We start from the raw sequence: 20769 nt of genomic DNA on the forward strand, positions 1-20769 counted from the left end.
TATGTCTTTCACTTTTACAGTGGGCATCAATGGAACAAATATGCAATATCTGGGAGATTCATTTCAATCACTGTAAAATGAAACTACTCCACTATTTACATTTTCTCACTTTCAATGTTTTTTTGGTTTTATTGTTTTATTGGTTTACCAGTAACGGCACACTGCACGATAACGTGCAGTGAATACACTTGACTTGAGCATTTAAAGTTTTCATACTCTTTCTCTGTACGTTTTAGCATGTGTTTGCTCAGAGGTTGATGCACTTGATGCTTCCTGAGCAGCTCTTCTTTTCGCCACTCTAGCGGCCTGCTTCTTCACTTCTTTCATCGACTTCTTTTTGCGTTAAAACTTATTAAGTCAGTGTTTGTGTTGCAATTACTTAGCACATTTTCTTTAACTTTTCACTTAAGCTAGCACTTAAGTCTTCAATCTGCCTCAAGAATAATTTAAGGTATGAAGAGGTAGTGTAAGTGATGGTGAAGGTGGTAGAGATGAGAATGGCGTCCATACACATGCGCCGCACAGCCGTTCCACTGGCCGCTGCTGAGAGTTGATTCTACAATAAAATAAAAAGAGGAATAACCTTGGATGTCAATCATCACCATGAAAGCGGATAGTAGACATTACATAGTATAAGTGTACCAAATTTCAGGTCAATAATTCGAACGATTTGCAAGCTTGAGTTGATTTAAAATCCTGGAATGACTAATGGACAGCCACGGTAGTGCAATATTTAAGCTATTAATGCAATTGTGGTGTTTAAAATGCATGAGTACATGTTGAATCTGTTGATGCTTTCTGTTTTTATCATGTTATATGTGCTGTTTAGGGGACACACTAAAAAAATGTGTTGTACATCTGTGAAATGATGATAAAAGGCATTCTATTCTGGTATATTTATAATGTGGTCGCTCCCTTTTTAGAGGTTAGAGTGAACATTTCTGCTTTATAGTTGCATCTTTAAGTCTTACATAAGCAAGCGCAATATGCTGGAGAATGTTGGTCATATTCATGGGTTTGTCACAGTACAGAGAACATAATTATCGAAATAGTAGGTTTCTCCTTATTTTTTTGGGAATGATGCTTTCCTTCTTGTCATGGCTGAAGCAGTGAAAGAGATATTGTTAGTGGATGTGTTTATCTCTTCTCTGTTTGTAAGATTTCCTGAATAAAGGAGTGATGGAGACTGTGATCTTTTGTTACATTAGTAGATACATCTTGTGCATTACCAGAAACCAGTTAACATGAAACAATGCCTTTGTGCTTACTCTTCCTTCTGTTCACTTTGGTTTATATAAAAAAAAAAAAAAAATTGCCAACAAAATGGTAAGCAAGTTTATTTTTTGGTTTATCTAGAAGTGTTGGTACTGCAAGTTGCAACATATTTTTCAGAAAATCATTTTATTTTCTATTATGATACATAAAATCACTCCTGCTCTGAATGTCATTTATTGCTCTATTCTGGGCTGTGGGTTTGTTTGGAAAAAATACCATCTTACTCAAATAGCTTATAAGAAAAATATATTTTCCCCTCAGTGTTCTGTGCAGTAATAGTAATTGTATTCAAAATGCAAAACTAACAAAGATAAAATCATTTTGTTAAACAGAGAAAATGCTGATTAAAAAAATAGTTTTATGATAAACTAGGGATGTGTAGAAATTTGTGAGATTAGTGTTCCAGCATTTAAAACTTTGCAGAACGCAGAATCTATGGTGTATATTACTATTATTGCTTTGTGGAGTACATTAAACTGATACAGCATTGTTCTTTCTTGCCTTCAATTTTTATTTGAAGACACAAGAAGCCAATATTATAAAGAAACAAAATATTCCAACGCTGCTGCTGTTACCAACTTACAATTGCATGCGGAGAAGGCTATTTCTTATTTAACTCATTTGTTTGAGCTTTTGTATAGCTGAATTTCAAAGGTAATACTAATTGCCTACATTGGGTGTTCAAGGGTCCACTTAAATTTAATACGATATGCTTTTTAAGTATTTTTTTCATTTGTATATTGTCTTGGCCATTGTATGATTTCATAGCCAGATTTCCTCTTGATTCTCCTGTACTGATCAAGCAGTCACACGATTTGTTCATTATTGTGTAGACCCTCAAAGAACATGATTTAAATATTGTGAATGTCTTTTGGACAACAAGGGAATACTGAAATATTTGTACACAACCTTCATACTTCTCACATCTCATAGTATTTTTCAAAACGGCTTTACCTGTTACAGGGTTGTGGCTACGTATGTAGTAATAGAGTAACCACAGCATGTGTATGTATGTATAATAGTTTGTGATAAATAATTGAGTCTTGACACACAAAGAGGTTTGGGGCAGCCTCGCGTATACTTAAAAAAAAAATGGCTGCAAAATCAAAAAGGCTACAATAAAATGGTCTTTACAGACAAGAGTCCAAAACAGAACAGAGGTTTGGTACAGACATGGTGGGTTTTATAAATGGAGGGAGTAAGTGACATCTTCAGGTGTGGATCTGGAAGTGACATTCAAAGGCCCAGGTGGAATTTCCCGCATTTGGTCTGCTGGGAAAAAATGTAAAAGATCAGTGCACTTTGCTACCCACTGATCTGACCAGGAATTACCATCTTTCGAGCCTTTTAGCCGCCTCCCATGTGCAAATGTGTGACAATATATATACGTTCAGTAAAGGCTATCAGCTTTTTTTTTTTTTTTACTTTTGTATTGAATTGTTGCAGACATTTAAAGTACATCTTAGTTTCATGTTTGGATAGCGACACAACTTAAACTTTGTAATGGTGTATGGTTTCATGCAAGCTGTTCAGAAACTACCATTTGTCCAGTACACAATCACAGATTTACTGCATACTGTTTTTTTGTCTTTTTTTGAAGGAGGCTGTGTCCAGGCATGAATCAGAGTTTTTAAATCCACAATTGAGAAACAGTAATATAATCTGGGCTAGATTGAATGTTATAGTGAGGGTACTCTATAGAAAGCATGAGGAGTAACGCAAACAAAATTAATTAGGTTTGAAATAAGTTTGAGCAGGGAATAAATTGAATGGGGCACATCATGCTTTATAATTGTGGCAGAAGATCTGTCAAGATGGGGCCAATGTAAACTTTTGCCCTTGCACCCGAAATAATCTCAAAATCCTTTAATAATATATTTCGGTTAGTTGGACTAATATGAGTGTCTGTGCTCCTGAATTTTCTCTGGAAGCATAAACCAGAGCCACATGTCCTGACTCTGACTGTGTCTGTAGATGGGATTGAACTTGTGCTTCTGAATTCAATAGCAGTCTTATCTACTGCTTTGTATTGATGGTTGGTGGCTGATATGACTGCTAACTACAATTGCGCCTCATGAGCAACAATTGTCTCTTGCTCAGCCCTTTTAACATTTGAACTAGGACCTCAGACATTTCATAAGATAATCTGCAAAATAGCCATCAAAAATTATTTACAAGTCAAATTACATTAGAGACAATACCATTAATAAAAATGCCTACTTTATCTGTAAAACTCAAGTCATTACAACAAAGTATTTTTTTTAAACAAAGCAAAACATTTATTTCTCCTGGCCTTAACCTAAAAGTCATGATTTAGGACTTCAGCCGGACAGTCATTTGGATAGCACATTTTTAGTCGCTTGATTTGCTCAACATTTTTCACACTCTTGCAGCAGAGTGGAGCTCGGGAAGGATTACTGCAGACTAGAGACATTTGGGCAGATCGAGGGGCAGGATAACAGTCAATCAAATTTGACTTAAGCTCTACATGTGGAGACCTGAAGGTCTGCTGAAGCAAGAATCTCTTGCTTATTTTCAGGTTCCTTGTGGTGCTTATGTAAGTCAAGTGGTGTTTGCTCTGGAAAGTCTGCATTATGGACATTGGTGGTTGCCTTTTGGTAACTAATGGGTCACATGCTCTGGACAGTGGAGTAATATTACTGACTGTGTGCCTTGGACACTGATGGGGACCTTTTATCTTGAGCAGCATGCCTTCTGGATTCTTTCTTCCAAATGTCCGTGTTATCAATCCCGAGGTACAATTGCACAATCACAGTCAAATTTGCAGAAACCGGGCCAATTTTTAGTTAATAAAAATTTGGTAACCATGTCTTTTGAATGGTGTGTGAAAAACAAATGCCCCGAGTAAACTCCTAAAAAAGCTTGTGCAAAATCTTCACATATTAGGAAATAAACCCAGAACTGTCCATGACAGAAATCTTGCATTACTCATGCCCACATATTAAGAAATCTTGCATTACTCATGCCCACATATTAAGTCATCCAGTTGTATGCTCACAATGTGTAAAGCACATACATTTTTGCTAAAATATTGTTGAATAAAAATTTCAGGAATAGCACAGTTCAGTTTGAACATGTGTCCTGTTTTTTTGCACTGATCTGATTTTCAAGAAGTATTTAACAATAATATAGCAAACATTGCATGTGTTTTGAATGTTTTGAGCATATGAGTGTTTAACTTGACTTGTGGATTATACAACACATGTAATTTTGTGTTTGTTTGTTTTTGTGGATATTTTAAATTTTGTTTGCTGTTGTCCAGAGCTTTTTTTGCCATAGAAGTCCGTTCTATAACAAGCTTTATATCACCTTTTTCCATGAAAACAAGAGATAAAAAAAACATTTTCAGCTATTATTAGAATTGACATGGGGGAAGCAACATATAAGACAATATACATTACTGGTGAAGTATTCTTTTAAGAAGGAATCCTTACTTAAGAACATTTTACTTATTTTTGGTGCAGCTTCCTGAACCTTTTTTGGTTTATCAAATTACATAGCTGTGATCCTTCTACATATTTATTTGACTTGGAAACTGTTGCATTTAACCTCTTGATGGTGCCCCAATGTGCAGAGCTTGACATTTGCTATATTGCAAAACAAGATTGATGATTAGCATGGTGGTTTTGGAGTGAATAAACGGATATTAAAATTGATTTTGTAACTGCTGAAAATAAGAATTAGGTCATTTATCCTAGCAACTGTGGATAAAATTATGAAAATTTACGCAGGTTTCTCCTACTTTAGACAGACCAGCAGTGGGCAAGGTGCTACGTGAAGTATCATTTCTTGTTTTTGTATTAGAAGAATGTGAGGTCCAGATCAAGGGAATTTGCTCATTTGTTTTACCAGCTCCTGAATGATGTACAGTTCACAGTGTGTATGTGTAATTGAATTTACTAAGACAGTGTACTGAAACAGTAGAGAAAACTTAGCGATGACAGCCTGTAGTAAACTAAAGTATCCATACAAGATAAAATGTAGGAAGTAATGCGAGCCCCATATTGTACTTTGAGCTGAGTTTGGAGAATAATAACCAGGCCTGTGTCCCATTTATTGTCACAAACACAAGCAATAAGACCAAATTTAGTTTAATCATTTAATGTACTTGTTTGTTTGGTTAAGCATTGTCTTTAATAACTTTTGTAGAAGCTTATACTTTTTTTGTTTTGTTCATAAGTAGGTTTGAAAATGAGATGAGAGATCTACAATGTGTGCAATTCACTGTGTCACATAAACTACCAGTTTTTGTTTCACTTGTCGTCCTTTGGTTCTTTGTGCATGAAAATTCTTGGCAGCAAAAGCTTTTCTCTAGTATTGAGTAGAGTGTCTTATTTGGGACTTGTGGTGTGCACTCTCTGAAGCATTGTATTTTACATTTGTTAATCATAATTATAATTTAATGCTTAACATACATTAACAATTTAATCATTGTTCAGTCAACCTAAAAAGATACAGCTGTCTTTGTCTAAGAGAAATCCCCAGGTCAATCTTTTAATACTATTTTTACTCTGTGGATTGTGTAAATAAATAATTAGTTATGATGTGGTGAAAAGGAAGATATTACCACTTTTGGTGCCACTGCTTTAGCCAATGTTGGAAGCACTTTATCTGTGAAAGCCCTTTACTGCATTATATTATATTCTCATTATTCTTCATTGATATAAGAGATAATTGAATGTTTATAGATTACTGTTATATCCTAGTTTGCACTGATCATAGTGTACTTTTTAAATTTATATTTATACATTTTCTTCTGTGGCATTGGATTTAATAATGTTCAGTAGACTTTAGTTGTTTAATTGACATTCGAAATTTTTGTTCGTTCCCCTTGCAAATGTTACCAATTTTTTTCTTTGTGTTTTTTTTAAATCTACTCCTTCAGACCCTGACATACTACTTATGCATATGGACTGACCTTCACCAATGGGACAAGCACTGGTAGAAGAATGTGTCACCTTTCTCACCATTGAAACAATAGATGCGGCCCTGCAATCTTCCATAGGATTTGGGCTGTATTGTTGTGTCTTTTTTCTGTCAAACAAAACTGGAACATTGTGACAGGCCTTAGTCTTCCAAGGATTAAACAAATGCATTGTATGCCAGTTTAAAAAAATGAACATCCTGAAGAAAAGTTCACTTTTCCATGCCACTTGGCTGGATCATTCAAATTTGTCATAGCAGCAGTGCATTTAGAAAGACAACAGCAGATCAGAGCAAAAGAAAACCAAGGTAAATATATCATTTTGATTTTATTGGAGGGATTAGTAGTAATTGTATGGAACCAAATGTGTTTTATTTACAGAATATTTTACTGTTTTTATTTTGTGTTTTAACAGTATGGATTTCCACCTTTTTCTGAGGATTTTTGGTTTACTTTTTGTCTTTTTTTGTTTTGCTTTTTTGTACTTCATAAAATGTTAGAAATGTGCCTTTGTTAAATGCACATTTTTAACTTTAGATATGCTGTGATCATCAAGTCTAGTCTTGCTTAGACAGTATTCAGTTGTGAAATGCATTTATTATACATTCGCAAACCTCATCACTTTTCAGAAAGTCTCCTCTTTCAGTAAAATAGTAAACATTATGAGAATATAATAGATGTTGTGATGGAATGTTTTGTTGCTTTATTAAAATGCATGTTTTAAGTGAAGATGTGTTTTGTTTTTGGAAGTGTAGAATTACATATTTGAGCGAATGATGTATTTATTTTGCAACTATTGTACTGGCTTTAGTATTTATTTTATGTACTAGGGTGTTGTACCGTGTTAGCCATTGTGAATATAGTGAGAAGTCAAGTAAAATGACACTTTTTATCGGCTAACTAAAAAGATTACAATATGCAAGCTTTCGAGGCAACTCAGGCCCCTTCTTCAGGCAAGATGTAAACAGGCAAGGTCCTGAAATTTTGACTGTCCGCTACACAACTTGGTAATTCATTTCTTGTGTCTGTGGTTCTTCAGACATTACTTTTTGTTCTATAATTAATAATACTTTACATTTATATAGGGCCTTTCTCAGTACTCGAAGCACACTCCACACAGGGAGGCTCTGGGATGTGAACCCATGATCTCCTTACTATTAAGGTGACCAATAATGTGGAATTGTTCTTACATTTATTCGGTTAAGGTATTGCACAATTTGTTGAATTCAGTTTAATTCTCACTGCTGACAGAGATTTCTTGATGATCATGCAGTTGGCGTGGGCATCTATTATGATGAGGGTGATGATATTTGGATGATGCTATTGTCTAATATGAAATGGGAAATCGCGGTACATTGGTACTTTTAATGCCTCCTGCACTACACTACGTTGTTGTTGATGTTGCATGTTTCTTTCCATTTTATTTCTTTAGAAACATTTTATTTATTTTGTTCTTCAATGTGGCCAAAGTGCCACCATACTTATTGCACGATTAAGCCTAATTGATGTTTTACAAAGGTGGCACTCTCTCAAACTAATGATGCACAAATAAACACACACGTCTTGAATTTCAGAAGGGTCTCTTTGGAAAATCACACGCACAGACTAGGCAGATTTTGTGCAGAGTAAGTTTCATAACTTGTTTGTGGATGGCCAGAATTCACTAGTCATGTGGACATCTAAACAATATTGCTAGTAATTAGTCGATAACATTCCACTTTTTCTGTACTGTGATGTCATTTTCAAAATATCCTTTGATAAACTGAGGCAATGTCAGTCTTTGCCTGTTTCTGCAAAAGAAGCAGCCAATTTACTAAAACTTAGTGTAATAAACAGTGCGCACCTGAGAGCTATGCTGCTTTTCATTGCTTTAGTTATTTGACAGGATTGCAGTGTTCACATGTGCCTTACAAGCAGCAGTGAATGAACTTTGAATGCTTTCCGCTTATAGATGTTTTTGTTGGGATTTATCCAGATCAGCCAAATTTGTTAGAAGTTTAAAATGCACTTGCAGTGCCATCTTGCTCTTCTGGATATTGAAGAGAGTGGAACCAAACTGTAGTGAAGCTAAATAGAGTATCTTGCATTTGGAAAGGAAAGTATTGTTTTTTTTTCCTCATCTGACAGAATGGTCTTTTTTCCTGGGAACAAAAGAAACTATCCCACCAGAAATGTGAATGGATTGCTCCCAGAGGTGATCTGTGGATATGGCCAAGTTAGATGGCAACTTGATTGTCCATTGGTATTACAAAGCATAATCTGTAGTAACACTAAGCTGAATGGATAGATATGAGAATATTTATTCAATTTTTAGTAGAAAGCAATACACTTTTGAATTTATTAGATGTTCAGATGTGATTGTTTCATGCCAGTTAGTTAATAAATGTTCTTGTAAATTCACAGTTCTGAAGCAGCTTAATTACAACGGACTCATAATGCTTTTACATAGTTTTACAAGGCTGTTTTCACTCAAAAGGCAGTGCTGTTAATAGAAGCCATATTAAGGTTTTGAATATAAAAACTTTCTTAACTCTGTATGTAGTGATTATAGACATGGTACATTCAGTACAGCTCTGCATATGACCTTAAACTTTTTGAACATTGCTTGTTGTTTTTCTTCTTTGTGGTTTTTAGGCATGCTGCATAAAGCAGTGATTTGTCTTTGAGGTTTTCTGTGATTTAACTTATAGTAATTAAAAATGTACAAAAAATATGTAATTGTAAAGTGCATCAAACCCTCCTGTTGTACCAGTTAGAATGTAATGAGCTAAAGTTTTTTTTACAAAGATACAAAATATTGATATGGATATACAACTGTCCTGTGTAACATAAGTTATGTAAACAATGTTGTCCCTTTATATATTTCAGGAATATTTTAATAATTCATAGTAAAATATAGAACACATAAACAAATACAGTATCCAGTTAGTATTTCAATTGTACTATAGCTGCAAATTTTTTTTTGCATAAATCGTATTCATGGTTGGCTTATGTGTGCATGTGTGATGAATAAGGTGGGTCTGAAATAGTGATCTGTTATGAGTCCACTGTTTTTTATGTGATAGTGATGGAGGTGGTAACCAAAGAGTTGTATGAAGGATTACCACTTGAGCTCTTGTACTGTGAAGCAGAAGATAAAGAAATGGAAAGCTAGTTTGGAAGAGAAAGACTTGAAGGTAAATGCTGGAGAAACTATGGTGATAGTAGATGGTATATACAGTATATATACCCGCTACTATCACCATAGTTTCTCCAGCATTTACCTTAAAGTCTTTCTCTTGAATATATATAGTAGGTATAGAGGCAGGACATACAGAAGATGTAGATGCATGGCTGAGTAGTATGTATTTTTAAATATTTTGTGACAAACTCAATCCAATGCACCAGTTGTTGGAAGTGAGTGTATCTATACTAATAAAAGGCAAAGCTCTCACTCACTCACTCATCACTAATTCTCCAACTTCCCATGTAGGTAGAAGGTTGAAATTTGGCCGGCTCATTCCTTACAGCTTACTTAAAAAAGTTAAGCAGGTTTCATTTCGAAATTCTACGCGTAACGGTCGACAACGTCCGCCATGTTGAACTTTCTTATTTATGGCCCCATCTTCACGAAATTTGGTAGGCGGCTTCCCTGCGCTAACCGAAACCAATGTACTTACTTATTTCGGTGGTATGATGCCACTGTCGGCCGCCATATTGAACTTTTCAACGGTTTTTGTTACTTATGGGCCCATCTTCAAGAAATTTGGCATGCGGGTTCCCAACGCTAACTGAATCCTACTTACGTACATATATACGTCCATATACTGCAGCTCGGTCACCGTGTGAGGCAGCGTTGGGTCCCCCATCCCAACGCCTTCCACGTTGTTGGCTGCCTGCCTATATAAGGCCGTCCGTCGCTCCAGTCTTTACATTCCCTTCCTTGCTACGCCACGGAATTCACGTCTCCCTGCTGATAACTACAGCCTTTTCATTTAATCCATTGCTTCTACGCTTTTATTGTTCATTTATTACGTTTATAGTTATTGTGTAGGTATTTTGGACTTTCTTTACATTGTTCAGGTACCCATTTCCTTTATCATTCCAACTGTACCCCCATTAACATGTCTATCGAGGTGATCACCATCGATTAAAGAACTGTCATTTACCGAGTTGTTTCCATGCATCGGAGATGGCACCTACCTTTTCCATTCTCTTTGTTACATATTGCACGGCCATTTTAGGCTCACTCTTGATATCCGGAGGAACATTGTGTCTTATGTATTGAATGACTGTGACAGGTTCAAGGTGTGGACTGATGACGGTACAGGAGATAATTATACTACACAGGAGCACTATAAGAGTGAAATGCTTAAGCCTTTCGCCTATGGATCTGCATGTGAGTTGATGGCTGCCGCTGAATTGTTCGGTTGTCGCTTTCAAGTGTACCGAAATGGGCAAATATTTTACACCTTTTGACGACCACCAATGCCTCTTAAACATCTTAGATTCACAGGTGACGATTTGAGTAGTGGACTCTTTGATGTTTATGAATGTTTAAACTCTCAAAAGCTGGATGTGAAGTTATCGATGAAACCGGTTGTATACTTACAACGCTTGACAGATGCCGAATGTCTCTTCAACACAAGTCCTACAAATACTGTCGTAATTGAAACAAATCATGAATCTCAAACCGATTATGACAGCAGCAATCCAAGCTGTGAGAATTGAGACAAAATTACTTTTCACATGGCCAACTGTACCTTGCATGCTCAAGAGTAAGCTCAGCGCACAGCTTGGTCATATTACAACCGGAGGGCCGAACTGACAATGTGGTATACAAAGAGATCCTTAACAAATAATTATTGTTATATTTTCCCTCAGTTTAAAAAGTTTTAATTTTCTTCTTAATAAAAATTTTAAGGCAGTACTTGCGAGTATTTTGCTAGTAAAAGATATACTGATGTGAAGAGTAGTATCAACAATGGAGTTCTTTTAGAGAAATCTGGGAAACTTTGCTTAAGTGACATGTTCAGTACAGATAGAGGTGCAAGCACAGCAGTGATTGCCAGGGTGAATGGTGGTGAACAGAAATTCAAGGAGCTTGTTCCTATTATGACTTCTAAGGGATCCTCTTTGACATTTAAGGGAAAGTTTATACAATAGGGAAAATAAGTATTGAGCATGTTAATGTTTTTCTCGGTAAATATATTCCTAATGGGGCTATTGACAAGAAATTTCCACCAGATGTTGGTAACCACCAAAGTAATCCACACATACAAAGAAATCAAAACAAATAAGTCCATAAATTAAGTTCTGTGTAATAAAGTGTAATGACAAGGAATACGTATTGAACACGCACGCTTACTGAAATTTATTTAGTACTTGGTAGAAAATCCTTTGTTGGTAATGACAGCTTCAAGATGTCATGAGTATGGAGAAATTAGTCACATACATTGCTCATGTGTGATTTTGGCCCATTTTTTCACAAAAACTTTCTTCAAATCTTGAAGGTTCCGTGGTTGTCTTCTATAATCTCTAATCTTCAGTTTTTTCCATTTGAGGGTTTCCTTGGCTGTGCATTTGGGATCATTGTCTTGCTGAAATGTCCACCCTTGTCTCACCTTCAGCATCCTGGTAGATGGCAGCAGATTCTTATAAAGAATGTCCTGGTACACTTCTCCATTAATCCTTCCTTCAATTATATGGAGTCTGCCAGTACCATATGCTGAAAAGCAGCCCCACACCATGATGTTACCTCCTCCAAATACTGTTGGTATGGTGTTTTTGGGGTGATGTGCAGTGACATCCAAAGAGTTCAATTTTGATCTCATCTGACCAGACTATATTCTCCCAGTATTTCATTAGCTTGTCCAAACGTTGTGCAGCAAACTTTAAACGAGCTTCAACATGTTTTTTCTTCAGCAGTGGAGTCTTGCATGGTGAGCATGCAAGGAGGCTATGGTGGTTGAGTGCATTACATATTGTTTTCTTTGAAACAACTGTACCTGCTAATTCCAGCTGTTCCTGAAGCTCTCTGTGAATGGTCTTTGGCTTTTGGACAACTCTTCTGAGTATTCTTTGGACTCCTCTGTCAGAAATTTTGCAAGGAGCACCTGGTTATGGCCGTTTTATGGTGAAATGATGATCTTTCCTCTTTTGCATTATGGCCCCAACAGTGCTCACTGGAACATTCAGAGGTTTAGAAATACATCTGTAACCAATGCCATAAGCATGTTTTTGCAACAGTAAGGTTACGAAGGTCTTGAGAGAGCTCTTTGCTTTTACCCATCATGAAATGCTTCTTGTGTGACACCTTGGTAATGAGAAACCTTTTTATAGGTCATAAATTAGGACTGAACCAGCAGATATTAATTTGCACAGATATGGGGCAGAACTGCTTTCTAAATACTGACAGACTTCAGCTGATTTCCTGGCTTTCCATGCCTTTTTGCACCTCCTTTTCTTCATGTGTTCAATACTTATTACCTGTGTCATTCCACTTTATTACACATACCTTAATTTATTGACTTATTTGTTCTGATTTCTTTGTATGTGTGGATTACTTGGGCTCTTACCAACATCTGGTGAAAATTTCATGTCAATAGCCCCATCAGAAATCTATTTCCTGAGAAAAACGTTGATGCGTTCATTACTTATTTTCCCTTCAGTATATGCTATATCAAAGTTATGAAAGCAGAACATTAAGCAAAGTTGGAAAGTACAGATGAGAATTCTCAGATGGATATGGGGAGTGTCACAAAGTGAGAAAAAGTTGAATGTTGAGTTAACAGGAAGACTTGGAGAAGAAGGCGATACGTTTTATTCTGAGGAGAAGCAAACTAAGGTGATTTTGTCGTGCTACACATGGTGCTCATGTGGAGTGCATGCAACATCAAGGATCATAAGACCCAACTTTGAACTTTCCTCTATCCAGTGATGTGCAGAATGTGTTTCTATCTTCTGTTTGTTTGAAATACATTTTTGAATATATATATATATATATATATATACACACACACATAGTATCTGTGTGTGTTGAAGTAACATCTCTGAATGTAAATGTAAAGTGCACTGTTTACAATTTAATATTTTTTTGATCTGGAATTGATGTCCAGCATTGTAGAGAACTTTAATCCTGATGATACTTTCATCTCTGCCAATATAGTTGTCTACGGTGTAATGTTAGACTGCCTAAATGTGAATTTAATAAAAAATTTTAAGTATAAATGACAAAAAAATACTCTTAAAATAGTCTTACATTTAAAAGTAAATCATATCCATGCTGTGTGTTAAATCCTATCATTCAGAACATACGGACTGAAATGAGGGATCAAAACAATGAAGTAAAAAATGTGTGATAAATTGGTAGACACTGTTGTCTGGAGTAAAGAGAAGGTTTCTTTAGGCCTTATCTTTTTCCCATCTTAAATTAAAGCCGCATCAATTACAATATAGTAAGACCCCATATTATGATACTGCATTCATTATTTGTTTATTTATCTGACAAGATCTCCTAAACACACGCTCAGTTTGTTTTTTTTTTTTGTTTGTTTGTTTGGGGGCGTGACATACGTTAACTTAAATATGGCTGAGGCACTGGCTTTATGAGACCAAAGTGCGAGTGTATATTTATTTACTTACTTGTCTGCCTGTTGAAAAAAGCCAAAATTCTCCCTGGGGACACAAAGTTCTCTCTATCTTTTGTACTTGAAGAAAGGCTTTGTACTGACCTCCAGGTGTCAACATCTTCACTTGGGTGTTTTTGTCAACCAGTGCAAATTTTTGTATTTTACTTTTACTGTGGTTAAACATATCTGGAAACTGCCTTTACTTGTCCTTCTAACACAACGTATTATGGTAGAATGAAGACCGATACAGTGGTTGAGACTTGCCTATCCACAAAATCACAAAATGAAGTGCTGCTTAAGAAAATAAGATACTCGGATCACATAGGCTTTAACTTGTTATAGCTGAATTTGAATATATGCATGTAATTAAGAAGCATATAGTCTACCTGTCCTAAAACTGACAGTGTGTTTGTTTCAAATGTTGAATTATGCTATGCTAATTATCAGGAGCAGCAAAATCAGATGGCAGTAGGGCACCAGCTACTGTTGTTTTATTAATGTTAAAATTTGTATTTTGAATTGTTAGATTAATCAATAAAATAGTTGATAAAGTAATTGTTAGCAGCAACCCTACACACACACCGCATTTGCTAACACTTTTGTTTCCTTGTTAATTACAATAAAAATAGGTAAAATATATTTTAAAAGCATATCCTAAGAATATTTAAACAATTGTGAGGTAGTACAGCTAACTTTCTGTGGAATTTGCTGTGTTTCTGTCTCTGAGTTAACTATATAGCTTGAAAGGCTTCTTGGCAATTATATATTGTAAGGTTGCTTTGCTTATGGCGTCTTTCCAATGTTGAATGGAAAGCATAGCTTTTATCTTGATACTAGACATTAAGCCCGTTACAATAACGGGCGCTAGAACAGTAGTGCATAAACCTTAGTAGGAGCAGTCTATATTAAATGGCAAGGGACCTTGTATGTGGCTGTAATATGCTTCACTGTATTGTGTGCCTTTAATTTTCCCTCTCAGTAATACTGGTTTGTATTTCCGTAAAATGCCTGTAATTTTGTCTGACAGTAATACAGTGGAACCTATTACCGAAGTAATTTCCCCCATAGGATTGTATGTAAATACAATTAATCCATTCCAGACCGTATGAACTGTATGTAAATATATATTTTTTTAAGCACAAATATAGTTGTTAATACCATTAAATGCACAACGTAATAGTAAACTAAATGTAAAAACATCGAATAACACTAAGAAAACCTTGAACAACAGAGAAAACTAACACTGCAAGAGTTTGCGCTATAGCCTTACGACCTGCTCGCTAAAAACACTTTTTTTTTTAATGAGTTTTAAGCACGGTGGAAAAAAATTAACATATGAAAAATCCATAATTTAATAAACAACCAAGAAAAGTAACATTGCAACAATGCACGCGTGAACCTGTGTGTGTCTCTCTCTTAAGCGCGCACCTCTGTGTCTGTGTGTGTGTCTTGCCTGCGTTTGTGTCTGTCTTGCGTGCGCCTGCGTGTGTGTGTCTGTCTTGCGTGCGTGTGTGTGTCTGTCTCGTGCGCGCCTGTGTGTGTGTGTCTGTGTCTGTGTCTGTCTCTCTCTGCACACACGGAATGCACAGGAAGAGACTGAACACGTGCCGTGGCCCCGCGCATGCGCTTCACCAGAAGACACACACACGGACACCTGGACGCACACAGGGGTTTTATTAAAGAGGATGGTCAATAAGGGATCATAGTTGTAATTTTCAAAAAGGAAGACGAGGGCCTGTTCCAGTTACTAAGGAATTACACTACTTGAACTCTCTGTTCTTTATTCTTGCATGTACATGGATTAAAGTTGCATCAGTTTCAAGAAGGTATCGAACTTTGCCAAGTATGTCTCCTGTCTATGACTTTAATGAGCAATTTAACAAGGTGCAGCTAATTTCTGGACATCATTGCCTGTATAAACCTGCCCTGACTGAATAGAGTATTCATGGCTTCATATTACCCATCTTTGGTTTGCACCCAAGTCATTTGTAGCAGAGTGTTACATTGCTGAAACGAGAATTGGCAGATTTGTGGTCATTGTTCTGTTGCTTTCTCTCTGCATGAAAAGAGTGTAATAACCTAAAATGGAGAAATTCAAGTATTTTGTTCATATGCAAGTACAAAAGTGATCATAAGATTGAGAACTGGGTGTAGAAGCCCTGTTGCAGGTGTTGTACTGGATGGTGTTAAAGAGGGAGTGAAGATGTAAACCAATGCTTTTGATTTGCCAGTCATTGTGTACCGCTGCTAACAGACTTTACATAGTGACTAGTAGAGAAAGTTAATTGGTACAAAAGACTGTAAGGAAACTCTCTGTGCATGGCTCATTTCTGAAACACATGATGAACAGCTGCACAATCAACAACACACAATTAAACTACTGCTCCTGATCAATTGGAGCTATTTAACATTAGTGTGGGAATCTGACAAATGACAGACGAGCATAAAGAGACCCAGGACCCTGCTGGCAGGTTTGTCTCTCTGGTAACCTTGAAGTGCCTGGGAAGTTCCCAGTAGTTGATGTAGAATATTATTGATATTAACCAAGTCTCCTCTGACCAAGTCATTCCGTTACTAAAGCCATTCCTAAAAAAGACAGAAGATTAAATGAGATGAATAGCAAATCACAAACGTACCATAGGTATGTGTTTACACTCACCCACAGCCTTAAATATGTTTGTGTGTGTGCATGTTTTTGTATATGCATGTACATACAGTAAATACAGTATATTTTGTGTTTTAATGTTTTTGAGTCTTTTGGCTCTTAAAGACTCCAGATAATAGCAATGTACACATATGGAATTATAAAATAATTGATGGACGCTAAAGCCAAGATTTAAGGCACATGGGTAACAGAGGAATGGAAAACAAAATTGTAGTTTACAGATTTCAACAAAAATGCACTCTTAGGGAACTGTGGCATTTTGGGTTAAATTCAGTATGTTTGAGATTAAAAGGCATGTTCTGTTTTACTGTTTGAACAGGTCTGCAACAGGGTCTGGCTAGTCATGATTTGATCAATTGGCAGCCAATCTAACTCTAACAATCTAACAATTTTCACTACAAAGGACTCAGTCAGATAAATTGGACAATCACAAGAACAGTGTGCAAGCTTTGTGGTAATTTAGTTGTCGTGCATCTTTTTTTTTTATTTTGTTGCGGAGTAAAGCAGATTTTATTAGAGAGAGAGAAAAATGCAGAAATAGCATTCTGTACATTTAAAGAAAGTGGAGAAATAAACTGTGCAGAAGAAATCGTGGAAGTCATCCTGTGTTATTAGACAAATGTCAAGAAAAGCTGCTTTGATGAATTCAGAACTTTTGTATTTTATCCTTTAATTAAAACTGACACTTTGAGTTTGGATGGTGAGCAAGCTAGTGTTTAGTATAGTAGCTCACATTTTCAGTTTTTGAAAAGTGAAACAGCCAAAAGAATTTGAAATTGCTTCCTTGTAAATAATAGGCTTGTTAGCTTACCAGCAAGTTTTTTTTTTAGTCTAATAAACAAAATGTATATTCTCATAGCAATTTCTAACTCGTCATCTCTTTCTCTCTTCATTACAGTGTTTTCTTGTTGTTTGTCTAATTGCACAGTAAAGTCTGCTTTACTGCTTGCTCTCTGTTTGTAGTACATTCCCAGCAAAAAAGAGATGTGTGCTAGTTCAGTTACTGTAATACCTTGTGCAAAGCAGCATTACAACTAAGTTACCACAAGGCTTAGAAAAGCAGATGCTGAAAAAAAATATTTTTTGTGACCAGTGAATTTACTGATAAGTCTTCTGCAGTGGAAATCGGCGCATCACTAGTAGTTTTGTTTTAGTATTTTTATGGTCAGTGAACAATAGGCCCACATATTTTAAATTTGTCAGTAAAAAATGAACAAGTAACACCTGTTGTGGTCTATAGTTTAGTCATAAAATATATAGCAAAGTTAATACTTCAATGTAGAACATAAGGCTTCCATGTGACTGGTTATAAGAAACTTAGTGTCAAAAGGTTTTTAAATGGATTACAAAAATCTGTATCAGCCAGGTCAGTAATATGAAATTGGTGATCAGTATTGGTGCTAAAAAAGAAAAAAAAAATGCATCAGAGCATCCCTTGTTTAGGCAAACCTGGAAAAGTGAATTTCATGTCTCTATTTTATCCTCACATGCAATTAGGTTATTCTTTCAGAGTATTGGGAATTTACTAATTTTTTTAATAGCTAATTTATAAAAACAGTCATTCTTGTAGCAGTCACCCATCTCCCTCTTTTTGGGGGATATTGTAGATTTTATGTTTATAAGTTCAACAGTGTGATTATATATCTTTTAGAAACCATGAAGAGTACAGTGCTATAGTTTAGGTCTCAGTAATGATAATTGGTGTTTACATTTGAGGCAAAATAAATAAAAAATGTATATATATATATATATATATATATATAAACTGCTCAAAAAATTAAAGGAACACTTAGAAAACACATCAGATCTCAATGGGAAAAAGAAATCCTCCTGGATATCTATACTGATATAGACTGGGTAATGTGTTAGGAACGAAAGGATGCCACATGGTTTGATGGAAATGAAAATGATCAACCTACAGAGCCCTGAATTCAAAGACGCCCCAAAAATCAGAGTGAAAAAATTATGTGGCAGGCTAGTCCATTTTGCCAAAATTTAATTGCAGCAACTCAAAATTGTACGCAGCACTTTGTATGGCCCCTGTGTTCTTGTATACATGCCTGACAACATCGGTGCATGCTTCTAATGAGATGACAGATGGTGTTGTGGGGGAATCTCCTCCTCCCAGATCTGGACCAGGGCATCATTGAGCTCCTGGACAGTCTGAGGTGCAACCTGGTGGCATTGGATGGACCAAAACATAATGTCCCAGAGGTGTTCTATTGGATTTAGGTCAGGAAAGTGTGGTGGCCAGTCAATGGTATCAATTCCTTCATCCTCCAGGAACTGCCTGCATACTCTCACCACATGAGGCCAGGAATTGTCGTGCACCAGGAGCCACTGTACCAGCATAGGGTCTGACAATGGGTCCAAGGATTTTATCCTGATACCTAATGGCAGCCAAGGTACCTTTGTCAAGCCTCTAGCGGTCTGTGTGACCCTCCATGGATATGCCTCCCCAGACAATCATTAACCCACCAGGCAGCATAATGTTCTCCATGGCTTCTCCAGACCCTTTCACTTCTGTCACGTGCTCAGGGTGAACCTGCTCTCATCTGTAAAAAGCACAGGGCACCAGTGGTGCATCTGCCAATTCTGGTATTCTATGGCGAATGCCAATCGAGCTGCATGCTGCTGGGCAGTGAGCTCAGAGCCCATTAGAGGACATGGGGCCCTTGGGTCACCCTCATGAAGTCTTTCTGGTTGTTTGGTCAGAGACATTCACACCAGTGGCCTGCTGGAGGTCATTTTGTAGGGCTCTGGTAGTGCTCATCCTGTTCCTCCTTGCCCAAAGGAGCAGATACTGGTCCTGCTGATGGGTTATGGACCTTCTATGGCCCTCTCCAGTTCTCCTAGAGTAACTGCTTGTCTCCTAGAATCTCCTCCATGCCCTTGAGACTGTGCAGGGAGACACAGCAAACCTTCTGACAATGACGCGTATTGATGTGCCATCCTGGAGAAGTTGGACTACCTGTGCAACCTCTGTAGGGTCCAGGTATCGCCTCATGCTACCAGTAGTGACACTGACTGTAGCCAAATGCAAAACTAGTGAAGAAACAGTCAGAAAAGATGAGGAGGGAAAAATGTCAGTGGCCTCCACCTGTTAAACCATTCCTGTTTTGGGGGTCATCTCATTGTTGCCCCTCTAGTGCATCTGTTGTTAATTTCATTAACACCACAGCAGCTGAAACTGATTAACAACCCCCTCTGCTACTTAACTGACCAGATTAATATCCCATAAGTGTCATTGACTTTATGCTATACTCTGATTAAAAAGTGTTCCTTTTAATTCTTTTGAGCAGTATATATATATATATATATATATATATATATATATATATATATATATATATATATATATATATATATATATATATATATATATATATATATATATATATATATATATATATATATATATATATATATATATATATATATATATATATATATATATATATATATATATATATATAGCTTCCGGTCAACAAGGCAAGCTAAAGTCAATTTATATTACAATCTTTATGTTCCTGGTATTGTGCCTGAGAGATTAAATTATTGTCTGAAATTTAATACTGCATTACAACAAAGCTATTCGATCATGTTCAAGGCTGTTTGAATGGAATGCTGTCTGGGGGAGGTGTAGGGCAGGTTGAGAGTAAAGTGTAGGTTTCAGTGATGACCTCATTCAGGAAATCCTTTTTTCAGATAACGTGTTGTCTGGGTAGGGCATGGCACTGACCCTGTCCCCTGTCCTTTAGTTTACTGTGTCTAATTCACTCTTTTCTCTGAATTGCTGAAATATATATTGGATATTTTAATTAGTGAATTTTGTCTTAGGATTATTTTACAGTGCATTGACATAATCAGGCTCTTTTTTTTTTTAATATAACCCTTACCTAAAATGTTGTTATGTTTAGGAATTAACTGAGGTTGTAATTGAAAGGCTTGTTTAAATAGTCTCTGAATTAGGCTGGTATGGATTAAGTGAGTAGGGCAAAAGTGTTATATTGAAATGAAATATTTTGTAATATTATTGGACTCATAATGACATTTGAAAAAAAAATATTTAGTTGTTAAGCTTATTTAGATTTGCACTTTGCAAAGAGCAGATTTGGCCAGTTAACACACATGAAGTAATACACAGTACACTGTAAATCAGAAGTGCACTTTATTGAGAAGTAAGAAATAAAGTTACAATTTTACCCAGTATCAATTATCTATTATACCAGTAAAACAGGAATAGTTCAAGTATATTGTCAATACTACTCTTC

The 20769-nt window shown here is 36.2% G+C and overlaps 1 protein-coding gene across 4 annotated transcripts in view; it reads left to right on the plus strand.

Moving 5' to 3' along the window:
- The window catches only part of setd5 (SET domain containing 5), a 99917-nt gene that overhangs the window by 14240 nt on the left and 64908 nt on the right, over nt 1–20769 (plus strand). For 3 of the 4 annotated variants that reach the window (XM_039771092.1, XM_039771094.1, XM_039771095.1), the window contains exon 2: nt 6182–6528. The exons of the other annotated variant lie outside the window; for it this stretch is intronic. The gene's annotated coding sequence lies outside the window, so the exon portion shown is untranslated. The remainder of the gene's footprint in view (nt 1–6181; nt 6529–20769) is intronic. 4 annotated transcript variants of the gene reach the window in all.

This window comes from Polypterus senegalus, chromosome 12, assembly GCF_016835505.1.
Source record: "Polypterus senegalus isolate Bchr_013 chromosome 12, ASM1683550v1, whole genome shotgun sequence".
Taxonomy (NCBI): Eukaryota; Metazoa; Chordata; class Cladistia; order Polypteriformes; family Polypteridae; genus Polypterus; species Polypterus senegalus.